Source organism: Phasianus colchicus, chromosome Z, assembly GCF_987193195.1.
Source record: "Phasianus colchicus chromosome Z, bPhaCol1.hap1.1, whole genome shotgun sequence".
Lineage (NCBI taxonomy): Eukaryota > Metazoa > Chordata > Aves > Galliformes > Phasianidae > Phasianus > Phasianus colchicus.
In genome coordinates this window covers 87,570,116-87,588,502 of record NC_143476.1, presented here as the reverse complement: position 1 = coordinate 87,588,502, position 18,387 = coordinate 87,570,116, and positions in this window count along the sequence as shown.

Genomic DNA, 18,387 nt, shown 5'->3' with positions numbered 1-18,387 from the left:
AGTGCTTAGTAAGTCTTCAGTTTCTTTCATTGATAACGACTGAAATCACTCAGTAGATAGTCTTCATCAGATGTGTTGTAGCCACCTTTTAAAACAGACTGGCTTTAGATTATTATTTTAAATTACTCTAAACAGACAAAAAAAAAAAAAAAAAAAAGTAATTCATATAAATGTAATCATAATAAGCAGAGTATTCACTCTAGCACAGAGAAAAAGAATATATTTAGGTATGTTTCTCTGTCAACTAAATGTCAAAATGAAAGTGTTATCATTTTACATATCTACTGATTTACCAGGCTGTAAAAGTAAAGTAATAGTCAGGTGTTTTTGTTGTTGTTGTTGTTGTTGTTGTTTGTTTGTTTGTTTTTAGCTTTTGTTGAAGCCTGAATTTTCCAGTGAAATTTTGAAGAATATCAAATAAATTTCTGGGGTGTAAAGCACCTGAAAATATGTGTTAATGTGGGATATGAAAACTCTGAATCATGAAGATGGAGAAAACACAAATAGCTCTCTTCCAATAAGTATTTTCCTTATAAATCCATGGAAGTAGCCAGAAACTATATTGCCTAAACAGAAGCTCAATAGGGTAAGAAAAATAGCAACACTCAGAAAGAGTGGGAAGATTTTTTTATACTACACAATTTGCATGAGATAACCAGGACTTTGCTAAATTAAGGAATCAGATAAGGATATTAAAATGCTAAAGTGTAAAATTTAAAAGCACTACGGAAAAAGAAAAAAAAAAAAAAAGTGCATGTGTCACAGTCAGGGGCAAAAAAGACCTCTTTTGCTTGCAGAGAAAAATAGCGTATGCAGTTTGCCTGCCTCAGCAGAAACTAATACGAGGTGAAAGATAGCATAGAAAATGAAATGATCATAGTAAATTAATATGGACCTTCTGAGAAAACAGATCAGGAAGTGTTTTTTGTAGATAATAGAGACTCACATAAAAACAGGACGGAATACTGATGGTGAGCTTTTTGCAAACACCCTGGTGCTGAATGAGATAGAAAATGTACAGCATGTTATCATCTAAAAAGGGCTTGTGCCCTTTTTATAAGGCTGCTTCATCCACTGAGGAAACCAGTCAAAAAGATCAAAGGCTGTGCTGGGTTTAGTTCTCCCCAAGAATATGAAGCTGAGTGAAAAATAGAAGCAACCACAGTGTCAAGCAAATAGAAAGAGGAGATCAACTAAAATATTCTGTTTTCTCCCCCATCACTAGCATATTAGCTGAGTGGAGATAAAAGAAAAATCATTATAATCTTCATAATGCTAGCCATGAATTAGAGACGCATGAACTGCAAAGCAGGAGATTTCTTGTTAAGCTGAGGCTTGTATTTACAAGTGAAGGGAACAGAGGTTTGCCTAAAATTGGGGATCAGATTTCCAAGGGATGGTAGATGAGGAATTATCAAAGGACATAGAAATAACATTAGCAGTGGCATATAGCACTGGGGATTGAGATAAATGTATTGCTGTTCTCTCTGGTACTGGAACAAATCTCTGAGAGATGTACAGGAGATGAAGAAAATGTCAAAATCAGGGCTTGTCTAATTGCTTCAAATTGTAGTGAGTCCCCATGTTCCTCTGTGTTCTCAGCCGGCATCTCCCTCGCCCATCGACATGCAATCACACACATTCCTAATAACAGTGAAGGGTGGCAGACACAGTCACTCCCATTCCCTTGAATTGGTTCATAATTGGAAATGAATTCTGACTATGTATGACAAATTCTTTGTTCATGGTAAATCCTGTTAGTAGTAATCATACGGAGGCACCCATGGAGCCAGATTTCTGCCCTGGGCTCCCAACTAACGGTGTCAGTGACCAGACCCTTCAAGATGGGTATTCACATTTGGCACAAAACATCTTAACGACAAAGTTGGTATAAAGAACATTGCATTTGCTGTGTTGGCAAGACCACAAATTGGTCTTCAATCCATTTACATTGTGAATGAAGGTGTCACATCCTCAGGGGAATAGAAGAAATTATCAAGAAAGTTTTTTCCCAATAAGGAATAATTTCATGTTTGCCTTTTTTTTTTTTTTTTTTTTTTTCACTTTAAAAGAAAATCTAAGAGAAAATTGTTCAAGTGGCAGCCTCCAGGAAAACAGAATGCTTCTGTCCATCTTTTAAATTATTTTTCATCTCAATATACAGCTATGAGGCTGTTTGATCTTCTGCTAGCCATCTCCTGAGCAGACTACTGCAGGATCCAAAGAAATGGATAGTCCTGATCTAAATGATACATGAGGTCTTGGGACAGTTCAACAGTTGCTAGTGGTGACTTGATTTGTGTTCAAACTCAGGGAATTGACGATTTTGTTGCTGTGGACTCTTGGATGAATCATGCTAGCAAAAGAGAGAAAAAGGATCACAACAAGCTCCAAATGGAATTAACAAGAGAGAATTACAACCTGAAGAACCATAGGATTATTGCAAGTTAAGCTACAACAGAGCATTTAAAATGTTTAAGATGTTTGCAACTTTCATATTGTCTTGGACTCACTGATTCTGAGGTTGGGTAACATGCAGGTATGAGGGAATATTTTAATTTCTACCCCAAAATATTTGTGAAAAAATAAAAATCACACTTGTCCCTAAATTAGACCCATCATTCTCAGAGAAAGATTCTTCAACAAGTATATTAATTTACTTGTACATAATAAAAAAGAGAGCAGCAACACTTTCTGCAAGACCATAGCTATTTTCTTAATCTTTTTATGAACTTTTTATAAGTCATTTTACAGTATACATTTTGTCATTATGAATGCTACTGTATATCTGTATCAAATATTTGCTAGAAAGTTTTTGTTGCAGTGGAAGGACTATCTATAAATCAACTTGATATTATCACATCATGTCATATATCCATTTTATCACTAAAATTAATAAATAAATAAATTTATGGCAAGAAACATAAGAATTTAATCTGGTTAAATGGTTCATTTTTTTTGTCTTTTTTTTTTTTTTTTTTTTTTTGCAGCCTTCATGTTAAAAACAAAACAAAACAAACAAAAAAACCCTGTCATTTATGAAAACTATTTTTTTTCTATTTTCTCTGTAATTTCTCTGACATTTCCCTACTATCTCTCTTACAAGTAGTAATAAGGAAAAATTAAGCTTTTACATTCTCTTCTGGGTGGAACAAATCATTAAAATTTGCTGAAAATATGGAGCAATAAGAACAAATACTATCCCAATAGGTTGAGTACTCTGGAATATTTTTTTTTTCTCCTTAAAAAAATATAATTTAAAATATTTTCATTTGTTACATCTTGGCCTTCCTTTCTCCAAGGTTTAGAAGAATCACCATGCAAACACAAACACACAGTGTCATTATTGATAAAAATACAAAGTTGAACACAACATAATTATTGGTTGTGGACATTTTTTTCTTGCTAGCATAGCTGAATTGAAATATATGGAATACTTAAACCTGAGCCATTAGGAAAAAACTAATAAACATATTTTGATAATATAACTAAAATATTTGTATGTTTTCGGGAGGGACAGAGAATGATAAACTTGTTCATGAATTCCATTTATTTTTTTTTTTGTCAAATGTGCCTACCAGCTTTGTTTTCTAAATTTTGTTTTGACTTGAGGATTTATTACCAGTTTAACACTGATTGCAAAAAATATTAGAAAGAATGGAGTGGAACTCAACAGGGCACTAGGGAAAAAATAAAAATAAAAATAAAAAATAAATAAAACAGTTCAGTGTCAGAAATAGCAAGGAAATACTATTTTATTATTTCAGACTGAGAGTTACTGACAGTGTGATGTAAATATTACTAAGCTAGAATAACTAAGAAAATGCACACTTTAGTTCTCTATTGAGATGCTCAGAGCTGAATTAACAAAGGAAGGCTCTCAAAAATCCGAGCTTTCAGTACCTCATATTTGCCTAATATTCTTTACTTTGTATATTTAATCTAGTTAAAAGTTTTGCATATCCAACACTAGGTAGTCACAAAATCATCTGAATCTGGATCTTCCAGACTACTGATTGTGGAAGGTTGTATACAGTTCTATGCAAAATTCTAAGAAAAATAGACATTTTCCTGAAATATTGTAAAGTCAGTCAAAATTGTTTAGAGCAGATGACATCTCAGTGAAAGAAGATGACCTTGACTTAATTCTAATGTTTATCTTTGCCAGATTATGCAAAGAGAAGCTGACTGCTATACTGCAGGAGGGCCTGGAAAATTTCTGGTTGTGTCTACAAGGAAATAGCTGTGGTAGCTCCTGGCCCTTATTTTGAGAGACATAGTGCAAAATTGAGAGTTGAGTTGAAGGAAAATCTTACCCTAAAATTGTCCAGCTTATGTCTCCTGAATCAAGTCAAGTATCAGTTTTTAGCTTGTTGTGCTCTGTTGTATCCTGTAAATGGGGATCCTGACATTCAGATGAAGATAAGTAATGGATTTGAAAGCCATATTTGGAGCATAAAAATGAACTAAAAATTCCAAGGCTATTCTCTAAATATATAGGAATTATGCAGCCAATGTTGTGCTTACTTCAGTCTTTCATAATAGAACTTTATAGAATGAGCTAATATGAATTGGAAACAGAGACTTGATCCTCATTTTCTCATATCCTATATGAATGCTCTAATAAAAACTAGTATTTGCTGTCCCTAGTGTATAATATTTTTTGTTCTCTTCCTGGTCCAGCCCATTGAAAAATGAAGCAGTCCAGAGAACTGAGAAATTTTATGATCTTTTGGGACTTGAAGATTGAGGGGAGGACTTAATTAGACCATAAAACACAAATTTGTTGTAGTCCTTGTAAAGGTGTAGCACATAAATATAAAAATATTAACACGGTATAAACTACTCTAAGTACCCCATGTTGATTAACAATGAAAGATTTCACCTTTTAAAATAATAGCAATGCCAGTTGTGGAATGTGAAGAGTGCTTTGAATTACAATGAACTGTTGAATGCATTAGCCACAATATCAAATGCAGTCAAATTAAAACATTCCCTTCTGACATTTTCAATTAAACCCCATCAAGCTTCCAAACAACCTAGGAAAACTAAATAGTCTGTGAGCTAATGGGAAAAGGCAGCCTGACATCTTCTCCTTCCAAAAATCAGATTAAGCATCACTGCTGTTGCAAAGATCTGTACCAGAACATTAAACAATTAAGAACTGGCATAACAGTACTGACCAATGGTCTATCTACTCCTGTGCTGTACCAATTGTTTGTGACAGAGACCAATACTGAATGCAGCAGAGGAAGAATGGTTATAAGAGTAAGGTCTTGCAACTTTAAGATTTTCTTTCCACTCAAGCATCTCAAAATTATTTTTTTTGTGTGTGTGTGTTTCTATGATTTCCTTGACCGACCATAGTAATATGATTAATGCCTACCTGTATAGCATCCTTTTGAGGTTAAAAGACATTACAAACCATTTTATGGAAGTGAGAAGCAGGAAAGAGCACGGTTGACTCAAGGTGAGAGATGTCTGAAACATTGTAGGAAAGCTAAACCCTGTAGTTTGAAGACTCATTTAGGAGTGCCGTGGTGATTCTTGCTCACAAGCTGTCTGGAATTTTTTTTCTGTCTGTAAAGAAGCATAAGTCTTAGGTGTCACAGAATGAAGGAGAACAGTTACTCCAGAAGTGATCTATAGAAGACTCAGGGAGAGGAAAACGGTTGCTCAGGGATCCTAGCACACATTCTTGTATATTGATCCTGGGAGGTGTTCCCTGGTGAGGGAGGCCATGAAAAGTCTCACCAGGAAACATCTTTCTGCATCCAGGTATTTAGTTCTAAACATAGTGATATTTCAGTAGCTTAGCTCTACTGCTTCCCAGGGGTAACCTTAAAATTCAAGCTGTGCTTGAACTGACCTCTAAATCATCTGATACTCTCTGAGCCTTGGAATAGAACATGCCTCTCAAAAATGTAAAGATATTTGTAAAATTGTGCAACTATACTGAGTAAAAATCAAAATATGGAGAAAGAGAGCAGAAGTAAGGATGTATAGCAGAGATGGATGCTTTTGCTTATATGACATACACTGAAGCACAGTTCATCTTGTTTAGAGATGTGTTTAGACTGGCTTCTTCTACTGCCCAGGGTTATTTGTCTCCCTTCTTTCTTTCTCTTCCTCTTCTTCCTTTTCCTTTCTTCTGATAGATTGACTGAGCGGGAAAGCTGTGAGGTCTTTAATTCTGTGAGGGAGGGAGAGTAAGAGAGGATGGGAGGAAGATAATGTTGACTTTCTGGTCCTTAGATAATGTTAGTCAGAGACAGACTGTTATTCTCTAAGCATATTCCAAATTCCTCCTCTGTTTAACCAATGAGGTGAATAAGCTCCTCATTTTAACCTGCTTCTATTCGGTATGCAACGTGCAACCAGTCCAAGAATGGGCAGAAGAAATACAGGTTTGTTTGTTTGTTTGTTTGTTTAATGTCTTACTCATCCAATCTCTTTGTAAATATTTATTTTTTGTGCTTAACATTTATAGCTGTATCTGCCCTGCAATAAATTCACTGAAGTCCTAAGTGCATGAAAGATGTTTACATGTCTACTTTTAGTATTGTTGAATTTAGTCCTTCTCAAATCTCAAATGTGTTGAAGAGCAAGTATAAGGTGGATGTTTAGGTGATTAACATTAATTCTAAATGAACTCAGGACAAAAATAGGGAAACAAATGAATACTTCACATGCCTTTGCCCTGTTTTCCAAAGGCTTTCAAAAAGAGTAAACAGATAGAAACACTTGTAAATAAGTATTTCTGAAATTCAGTTTAGACCTCTATTCTATTTAGTGTTTTTGAATTACACTTCCTTCTGTTTAACTTTCTTCATTTGCATGCTACCTTTGTCCATTAAGCTCACAAAGCGTCTGAGTAGGATGAGGGCAAACTTCTGGCACTGTTGTATTTGTAAAAGAAACATGCATACATAGCTAATAACATTTACATCACAGAAGCATAATAAATCAATGCAAAATTGAGTGACTTGTACTAAAGGAAAGTGAAAATAAAATTTATAGTTCTGAAAGACCAACTGAGAATTAGATATTGCCTGAAAACTGAAGTATGTCGTATTTTCTGCACAAAGTCTGGGAAAAAGTTACTTTGTCCTGACTGGGGGTCCCAGCACAAAAAGGATGTGGAGCTGTTGGAGTGGGCCAAAGGAGGGGAATGGAGATGATTTAAGGGCTGATGCATCTCACCAGTGAAGAAAAGTTGAGGGAACTGAGCTTGTTCAGCTTGGAAGACAGAAGGTTCTTGGGAGATCTCATTGCAGTCTTCCAGTGACTCTTGAGAGAGCTTAGAAGCTTGTGCACAGGAAGAGGACCAACTTTTTATAGTCTGATAGCATCAGGACAAGGGGGAATGGCTTTTAATTTAACTTAAATCTGAGGCAGAAATTCTTTACTCAGGGAATTATGAGGCAATGGAACAGGCTGCCCAGAGAAATTGTGGATGCCCCAGTCCCATAGCATTTGGAGGCCAGACTGAATGGGGCCATGAGCAGCATCTGTAGTGTTAACTCTGCCTATGGCAGGAGGTTTGAAAATAGATGATTTTTAAGGTCTTGTCCAACATAAGACATTCTATGATTATATGATTTCTTCATTTACCCTTTTTCTTCACTGTCAATGTAGAGTTTAACACCTGTATTTCACAGAATCACAGAATGGCCAGGGTTGGAAGGGACCTCAAGGATCATGAATCTCCAACCCCCCTGCCACATGCAGGGCAACCAACTTCCCCATTTAATACTAGACCAGGCTGCCCAGGGCCTTAAACACCTCCAGGGACGGGGCATCCACAACCTCTCCGGGCAGCCTATTTATTCCTTTCAATCCAAAAACAACTAATGTATCTACTTTTGGAACCAAGTGAGATTTATAAAATCAAAATTAAAAGAAAATAAAGGTTTTTTGTTGTTGTTGTTTTGTTTTGTTTTGTTTTTCAGAAATATTTGTTTCTGTTTTGTACTCAGCCTAGCCAAGCAAAATTTTCCCAAATAAGAAATCAGATAGAGCAGTTATGAAATGTCATCTTCAACTATTTTTTATGAAGTATGAACTTCTTAAACACAATTTTTAAAAATGAATAAATGAATATGAGGCATAACATGATGACTGCAATAGTCATCAGAGAAGACAGACTCGTGAAGACCATATAATCATAATTTTCTGCCTTTGAAATCACTGAATATATACTTACAAGTATGTTAGGTCTGTATCTTTATGCCCACAATATCTTGAACTTACTTTCTTTAAAATTAATTTGTGGGTAAATTAATCATAAACAAGTGTTCTAATCACAGTCAGAATCCCATGCTGCTTAAGAGCTGTGCATAAAAACTCAATTATCCTAAACTCAGAGGGAGACATTAAAGGTAAGAGAAGAAATGGTAGTATACTCTAGTAAAGTTGTTTGATTAGTATCACACAAAATGTTGGTAGGTATCTGGGAAGATCAAGTTTTCTGACTGCTAGCTGAGTCCCTGGTAGCATTGTTACTTCTGATTTTCCTTAAGCAGAAAACATAATCTTTGAAGGAGTACAGGAAGAAAGAAAACAAAAAAAATTTTGTTGTTCAGCAAATTACAAAGGCAGATATTTTGACTCAGATTTCCAAGGAGACTTGATTGTCTGAACTTCACTGAAGGTGGGATTTAGTTACCTGTAACAAACAAGCAAACAAATAATAATAATAATAATAATAATTTATATGAATTTTTATAAAATAATATAAATAATATGAAAATAATAATTATTATAAAACATAGTCTGCTTCTCAAGAAAAAGTCCTGACTAACAGCAATCACACTCTCAGCAAAGAATCTTTTCATACAACTATGAATCTATGATTTAGATACTGTCAACTGTCAAAAACTGGTGAATGAGTAGATAAATTAATCTACCCATCCATCGTTTCATACTGTTATTTCGAAAGCAATCTATCATGTAATAGACTAAATAATAACTCTCACAATGTTTTCCACCTGTAACAGTGGATTGTGTCATATTTCTAAATGTGGTTTGTTTGTTTGTTTGTTTTGTTTTGTTTTGTTTTGATGTTCCCATTAGATGGATGTGCTATGAAATAGATCAGACCACACTTCTGGGCTGCCAGATAGTATTAATTTTTGATGTTCTCTCATCCTTCCCTGGTGCTTTGAATCAAAAAAAAAAGGCACTGTTTAAATAAATAAAATGTAATGCAATTAAACATTTTCCCTTAGCTGTTAAGATCAAGGCAACCAATAATTACCTGATATAATACTTTTAAAACCCACGACAGACATGTATATAGTTTAGCGATTACTGTTATAATGTTAAGCTATTGAGCCAAAATCTGCTCACATTATTCAGTTAAGAAGAACATAAAACCAGCAGAGGTAAGATCAGTAGAAATCAGCCCATCAGCATTATTAGTTCAATAGAAATATTTATGGCTTTTCAAGGCTGGAAGGAACAATTATAGTCCAATCTCATACTCCTCCTCTTGAACAAAACCCATAACATTCACGTAGCAATACCAGCTCTCATTTCAATATCTTGAAAACAACCTCTGCAATTTTATAGGTGCCTGTCTAAGAAGACCGGGCAACCTACTGTCCGAGGGAATGAGTGCTGAAGCACTGACCTGAGTAGAAAGTCACACGGGAGGCCTGAGAACAGTTCTCAGATCTGTGCATAAGACTTCAATATTGTAGATGTAATTTTTGTCCCTTGACTATAATAGCATACTTAAATCATTATTCCTATTTATTGCCGATGTAAATTTTGAGAATATAAAAGTTATTACAATGGTAGAAGTTTGAGGAAGATATGTGGTATATCAGGCAAATTTGCTCTTTCTCTTTCCACCTCATATTCTTTTCATAGAAAGATTTTAAGCTCCTTTGCAAAATGTGACAAGGCTTAGAAATGAAACACGTATCTGTTTTTATTCGTGGAAACAGAGCAATTTTTCTTAAGGGGATAAAAATCCACTACTTTGAAAGAAAGGAATAATGCAAATAAACTATATAAACAAAGTAGTCCCTAATTTTATTGCAAGCTTTCCTCCAAAAATATAAAATGTTTTCACAGAAAAAAAATATATATACACATGCACACATGCACATATAGAGGCACATGAAAAATGCCCCTCTGAGATGTGTGATTGTGGGAAACCAGATACACAGAATTCCCTTCAGACTTTTATTTAACTTAACTAACTTAGCAGAAATATCCATATTCACTGCTCTGCTATGACTGATAGTGGTGATATTTTCTGAACTCCAGAACTGTTTGCTATTCCAAGGTGAGGTCCTTTGTCCTATGATTTTTATCATAAAAGTTCCAGAAAAACCTCATTTTCCATTTAAGATTTACTTCAAGTCCCAAGAGACACGAATAAGAAAACAAACAAAAAGATATGCTTTGTACCACAGATGCTCAGGGTCTCGTCAGCTCAGCAACTGTTCACTTTTGAAATGTTAAAGGAGGATGGTTTCACCTTTTTTACACAGGTTAGTTACACTGATTGACTGCAATTTCATTTTTGCACATTAAAACAGGCTTGGCCTCACGGTTTATTTCCGCATGTTAAATTTAATGGCCAACTATTGCTCTGGATGAACTTTCCTATCCCTGTGTAGTGCTGCATGTGGCAAGTAAGGAACTGTGTTTCAGGATGTGTGACAGCAGGAGGGCCTAAACACCATTGTGTTGAATGAGATATGACAAACCTGCAGACAGTTCTGATTCTTCATTCTTCCCTTTGTGTTTATATGCAATCTTCAAGTGCTTTGTTGAAAAGAAGAAAAAAATATTTCAGAATGCCAAGCATTGGCAACATGTTTTTAAGGCTGGTATGAGGTAATTCAACTACTCACTGGGAGAGTTAGCTTGCCCTGACAGACACACTATGCTGAAGGAATCACAGGATGGTAGGGCACGGTGGTGGAGTCTATAGGCAGAATCAGGTCCCTCCCCAGCCTCCTACTCCCTCCCTGCAGTAGCATGGCCCCGAGGTTCTGCACCAGTTGCCAGCCAGATGTTTAAGACTGCATCCCCACTGGAAGGTTGTGACAAAGCCCCTGAGAGTTGAATGACAACAATCTGTCAACTAAGCATCAGCATTTTTTTTTTCTCCATATTCCATTATTCTGCACCTTATGTCACTGTTTTTAGTTCCTAAATTGCCTGTTGTTTCTGTTTCTGTTCATTCCTTCTATCAGTATATTTTAATTTTAATGACATTCCACTGCTGTGACTGTTCTCCAGTGTTGGCACTGCTTTCCCCAGCCTGAGGCAGCAGGGGGGAAGAGAAAGAGAAAGAGAAGGAGGGAGAGGGGAAGGCAAGGACATATCAATTACTCAGAAAGATCTGGAGGTTCAAGATGTGATGACATTGACAGTAGGAAGTATGATAAATGCTCTGATTTACACCTAACTCCCATTAGATAGTTGCAGGAAATTATGATAAAGTGATTATTTACAAGGAAAACCTTTACAACTTAATTAAATAAGACTGTTTCTGATTTGAGAGGACAGAACAGATATAATACAAAGGATTATCTTCCCTTCCCTTCCCTTCCCTTCCCTTCCCTTCCCTTCCCTTCCCTTCCCTTCCCTTCCCTTCCCTTCCCTTCCCTTCCCTTCCCTTCCCTTCCCTTCCCTTCCCTTCCCTTCCCTTCCCTTCCCTTCCCTTCCCTTCCCTTCCCTTCCCTTCCCTTCCCTTCCCTTCCCTTCCCTTCCCTTCCCTTCCCTTCCCTTCCCTTCCCTTCCCTTCCCTTCCCTTCCCTTCCCTTCCCTTCCCTTCCCTTCCCTTCCCTTCCCTCCCCTCCCCTCCCCTCCCCTCCCCTCCCCTCCCCTCCCCTCCCCTCCCCTCCCCTCCCCTCCCCTCCCCTCCCCTCCCCTCCCCTCCCCTCCCCTCCCCTCCCCTCCCCTCCCCTCCCCTCCCCTCCCCTCCCCTCCCCTCCCCTCCCCTCCCCTCCCCTCCCCTCCCCTCCCCTCCCCTCCCCTCCCCTCCCCTCTTATAGCATTCATTCCCTCATGTACTTGTCAGAGCTCACATTTCTTAATTGTCCAGATAGAGTAGAAAATCTGCTATTACTCTTTCTTTAATAGAAGACTTCTGATGAGGATTTCAGGAAACAAAAGCAATTTTAAAAACAATCCTTCCATTTACATTGCTAGATTAAGTTTGCAGAATAGACAGACAAAACAAGTTTTTACACCATTAAGATTTCAGAAACGTGGATGTGCAGCCCTGCTACATGTATGACAAAACCACAGATCACAAATCAGTCTTCATGTCTTTGTCCTTCCTTAGCTGCTGTAAAATGCACAGAGGTGTTCAACAGTGCTTCTTTAGGAGCTGGTGTTTACAGTACTTTGCTAATTCCTGTAACACCTTAAGAGATTTAGGGATGAGACTCAGATGTCTTTGTTAAGGACTAATGGGTTTTGCTTCCTTAAATATTGGTGAAGGGAGAAAATAGGCAATGCTGGCAATAAACTGCATTTTGGTGACACATGCCTCACCAGGTGGCTTGAGAATGGACTCCAAGGTTGCAAGCTTCTGGAGATATCCTGGATAAACACCAGAAATCAAGTGGGCACTTCAGCACAGAAGTCCAGATGTGCAGCCTTGGGAAGGCAGTTCACAATGGCTATGAAGATGGGACTGGAGGAAGGCTGTCCTACAAACTGTCCTAGGAGGCAGCAATGACACTGGCTCCAAATGACTCTGTCTCAAGAGATAGGAGAGTTCATAGATCAAGCTCCTCTCTTTATAGTCCAGAATTCTAGTTGCAAATAATGAGATTTAGGAAACAGAGGTGTGATGAGGCAGAACTAAATAGCCTTTGTGAAGCATTACCAGGAAGAAAGTTGCTGCAAGTAGTCATTAAGTGGGAGAGATTAACAGCAGAAAGCTGCAGATCCCAGTGCAAAGCTTTCTCTTTCAAGTTTGTGAGGGTGAGCAGGGAGTTGTAGTATTCCCTTCACCCCTTCTGCAGAACACAGGTGGCAGTCCACTGAGATTTTAGGGGTGCAGTGTGTTTGACACCACTCAGCAGCACTTCCCCATTCATTCGTTCAAGGAATGAAAATGTGTAAAACAGCCAGACGAACAGCCAAAATCATTTAGAGAAGGACAGAAGGTAAATATGTCATTAACTGTCTGGCCAGGACACAGGCTGACATCGATAGACTGACAAAAATGCTGGGGAATCTCTAATAACCACAAATGGTTCCTGATTCATTTTCACTCTCCAGCCATCAGCCTGTTGCAGCTACAAATGGAGGGGAAGTGAAACTGTAGACATGATGCACTGTGATCTGTAATCATTATAAGAAAGAACATCAGAAATCCTTGAAAAAGAAAGAAATCCCTTATGGGCCTATTATGCCTGTTCCTTTTGTTTATCTCTTCTTGAATTTCCTATTATTTTCAGCTATGATTACACATCACAGGCCTCTCCAGCCTGTGACTGACCTTATGAGTTGGAAAGTGAATAAAGCAAACTACTGAAAAAGTATGAATTAAATATGTAGATTGAGGGAATAGAAATAAAATGCATTACATATATATATATATGTCTCTCTATATACATCTTCAGAACTACCCAGCTGTGAAGGAGTCTTAGAAATATAAGAAGACATCTGGACTTTGCTCTGTGTATCCTATCTGGTCTTCTGCACCTAGGGATAGCTCTTAACCATGAAAATGAGGTTGCATTAATTTCACTCTGGGATCAACCAGGGGAAGGACACAGCATATTAGTCATGAGAGCTGGGTACTCTTTTATATTCATCCGCATGCATTAACCTTCATTTTATTTGTTGAGTTATGCTGCTTTTTGTATATCATGAATAATTTCATTAAGCATTAAGAATTTACCCACATTCTATCTTTGGTGTTGGTTTTTGTTGTTGTTGTTGTTGTTTTATTTTTTTAAAATATTTACTATTTGTAATGCATAATAAATATGTAATAGGCAGAGTATGATTTCTCAGGGTTTACTATTATCTAAGTCTGTCATGTCCTATAACCTTTCTTGGCTTATACAATATTCAGTACTTTAATGCAACGTCAGTGCTGTTATCATGGGTTGATGGCAAAAGGACAGCCATCTTGACACACTCCACTCACTAATCGCGTCTATTTTGATTTTATTAGCATATAAATGCTTCTGGATTTATGCAATATCAGTGAAAATGTGTTAAAAATACTTGTCAGTGTCCTTATTTTCTCAGGGTTAAAAGTATAAAAATTGGAGGCATGAGAATTCTCTGGTTGTATGAGATTTTAGGGTGTAAATATACAGTGAAGGATAGATGATTTTAAGCTGTATTAAAATATGTAGTGTTTGTTTGTTTGTTTGTTTGTTTATACATTTGCTCTGGTTCTGGAGAGGGACACAGAAAGAATGTCTAAAGGTGATTTGTTCATTTTAAATAATGAAAGGGAATTTCAAGGGAATTTCAGAATATCAAATTAATATTTCTGACTCAGGAGAATATTAATAATATGTGTACTGAATTTGCTGCTCTTTTGCATGTCCAATACAGCAAGTGAAACTGTATCAGAACAACACATCAAAGACTACTATAACAGCAGCAATATTAACTTAGTTATCTATTATGCAAGAGAATGAGAACTAATTTTGGTGAAAATATGGAATTTAAAATAAAAAGTTAGAGGTATCTAACTTGTTCCTGTAGCAAGCCATAATATTCGTGCATATTCAAATATGCATCAAGCAGTTAAAAAGTTTCTCAATCACATGGTTTAATAACATGAATAATCTAGCTGAAACTAGCTGTACTGCAAAGAAGGAAAGCTTAAATAGATTGCTGAGTAAAGACTGAAGTATTGTTTATTGTTATCTACGGTTTACGTATCAAAACATGTTTCAGAAAAGAACGTAAGTGAAGAATCATTTTACTTTTTTAGATCTCTTACAATTATATATTTCTGTGTTAATACCTTTAATTCAGATCCCCAAAAATGTAAGAAAATACCTTTTTTTCTATACATTAAAAGCTATTTAAAAGTTTTTTGTTTTTTGTTTTTTGTTTTTTTTTTTTAAGTACTTAGTATTGCTGAAATGTTTTGTTTTGACATTTTCAATCAAAACAAAATGCTTCCAGATTCCCAGTTCAAAATATTTAATTTTGGTGTGTTAAATTAAATGTGAATGTTTCATTTGGAGTCAGTTCAATAGTAAACTGCATCTGGTTACAGTACTGTAGTTCCTTCTGGGAACAGGAGTTGGAGTGCCAAATACCCTCAATCCTCCATATAAAGCGTGCATACTTAGTGGACTATCTCCTCCATGATATCTGATAGTAATATGTTTCCCATAATATACTGCAAGTTTCAGCCAAGATCATACAGCCTCTGTATGTGAAATATTTCAGCCAATCAACCCAATCTATTTATATGAAACCACACACTTCTAAGTCAAAATCAATAAGTGCAAAAAACAGGAAAAACTCCAAACCAACAGAAAAACTTGCTTCCAAAAAGGACCCTCACATTTTTGTTTGTTTGTTTGTTTTCCCAGCAAATCATAAGAAAAATAAAAATAATAAAAATCCCTAATGTCATGAATAATTGAATCATTTAACTTGGAAGGGGTCTTTAAAGATCATCTAGTTCAATTCCCCTGAAATAACAAGGGTATCTACAGCTTGATCATTTCACTCAGAGCCTGGTTCAACCTGACCTTGTATATCCCCAAGGATGAGTCTTTCACCACCTCTTCACTTCACCAGTTCCTGTGCCTCATCACTCTGGCTGTAAAAAACTTTGTCCTTGAATCCAGTCTAAATATTGCTTCTTTTAGTTTGAAACCATTTTTTTGTCCTATTGCAACAGATCCTGCTAAAGAGTCTGTCTTCTTCGTTCCTATAGCCTCCTTTTGGATACTGAAAGACCACTCTCAGGTCTCCCAAGAGTTTTCTCTTCTGCCGGCTGAACAGCTTCAGCACTCTCAGCCTGTCCTCATAAGGAGGTGTTCATCCCTTGTATCATTTTAATGACAGAGAATCGCTGAATAGCCTGGGTTGAAAACTATCACAATGATCATCTAGTTTCAACCCCCCTGCTGTGTGCAGAGTTGCTAACCACTAGACCAGGCTGCCCAGTGCCACATCCTGCCTGGTGGTTCCTCTGGACGTGCTTCAACAGGTCCGCATATCTCCTGTACTAAGGACTCCGTGTCTGGATGCAGTACTTCAGGAGATGTCTTGCCCATGCAGAGTAGATGGGCAGGATCACCTTCTTCGACCTGCTGGACACAATTCTTTGGATACAGCCCAGGATACGGTTGGCTTTCACTAGAACTTCCAAGTTTTTTTCAGCAGGGTAGTACTCAATTCTTTTGACCCTCAACTTGTACTGACAGCACGGGTTGTCATGACCCAGGTGCAATATTTATGCTTGGATTTGTTGACTTTCATGAGATTCTCTTGTGTGCACTGCTCGAGCCTTTCTAGATCTCTTTGAATGGCATCCTGTTCCTCAGGCATGCTGACGACAGAGCTTAATGAACTTGCTAAGAGTTCACTCACTTCCACTGTTGATGTCATTTATGAAGATACTAAATATCTTCATTCCCAATACTGATCCCTGAGGGACACCACTCATCACAGATTTCCATTCAGCCACTGAATCTTTGACCATCACTCTCTGAGTTGTTATCTTGCAACCAGTTCCTCATTCCACTGAGTAACTCACCTATCAAATCCATATCTTTCCAATTTGGAGAGAAGGATGTTAGAGGGGACAGTGTCAAAGGCTTACTGAAGTCCAGATAGATGACATCAGTGGCTCTTCCACTGACAAATGATTCAGCTATCATAGAAAGCCACTAGGTTGATCGGTCAATCACTACTTGTTTGTTGTGAATCCATGCTGGTTGTCCCATATAAGCTCCTACTCTTTAATGTGCATATCTTCCAGGAGGATCTGCTTCATGATCTTCCTTGGCACAGAGGTGAGGCTGACAGGTCAGTAGTTCCCTGGATTATCGTTTTTACTCTTCTTAAAAGTGGTCGTAACACTACCTTTTTCACTAGGGACTCGCCATGAGTTTTCAAATATAATTGAAAGTGGCTTAGTAATTATGTCACCCAATTCCCTCCGATCTCAGGGCTGCATCTCATCGGGACTCAGAGATTTGTGTTCTTCAGGTTCCCCCAGCTCTTTTGTGTTATCTTGCATTCCGATATCATAGTTATAAAATAAGTTTTCCTTCATAGATTGTTGCCGCTGCTTTTTTTTCTCCCTTCCTTCCCATTTTGTGGGGCCAGGGGGTGGGGGACAAGGTCATACTGCACCCCTGTCATGGCATAGATTGATCTAGTTAACTCTGTGATAGATTATGGTGGAGGATGTGGGCACAGCTGTTTTTTAGCTTTTAGAATGAATCTCTCTCTCTGCTCTAAAAGAGCTTTGTTAGGGAGCATTATCAGTAGTTCAGGTTTTTGTGCTGGAAAACTTGACCTTGAAAGACCAGGTGTACTGCCAGTATTCTAGGATATTTGTAAACTTTGAGCACTGCTTAGTCTGGGTAGTGCTTTTTTCCTTTTTTTTTTTTTTTTTCTTTTCTTTTTTTTCTTTTTTCTTTTTTTTCCTCCTCTCATTAGCTTCAATTCATGAACTTACTGTGCCCTATATGCTATTCTGGAGAGAGAGAGTTTCTGAGCTGAGGTTCAAGCCAAAGGGGAAAATCTCTAAGTCAAATCTGATCAATTACAGGAGACACCAGTAACAGTATCAGTTACCCCTGTGGAAGGCAAGAAATGGAAACGAGTGTCCTCACGTCTAGAACAGAAAAAAAGAAGCGGAGGAGGAGATGGAAGAAGATCCAGGTGAGGGGCCTCCTCAGAACCACCATCGTTGGGAAAGGCAAAAGGAAAAACTAAGAGACATGCAGAAGAGAGTGATGAAGAGGAAGTCTCTATTACTACTCGTCGGCCTCTGAAGATGACTGAAATCCAAGGCTCAAGAAAGGTGTTTACACAGCGCCTGAATGAAACTCTTGTTTCCTGGTGTCACGGTTTTATGTTTTTATTTATTTATTTATTTATTTTCAGTATTCCACATCAAAACATCATGTACTGGAATTAAAGTGTTAATGCTCTAATTCTAAGTACCTATCCCTATACATTATGGAAGTCATGGGATCTGACCCTTCCGGGTGGGGCGGTCTCTTACTGCCTGGCAGTGGCTGCTGGAGGGTGCTTTCCTAGCCGTTCCAAGCTTTTCAGGTTTTACTCGGTCTCGGGAACTCTCTCTCATATTTTATTTGATTTATTAGTCTCAATTTCAATTAGATTGTATTATATTGTGTTATCTTGCATTCCGATATCATAGTTAGTAAAATAAGTTTA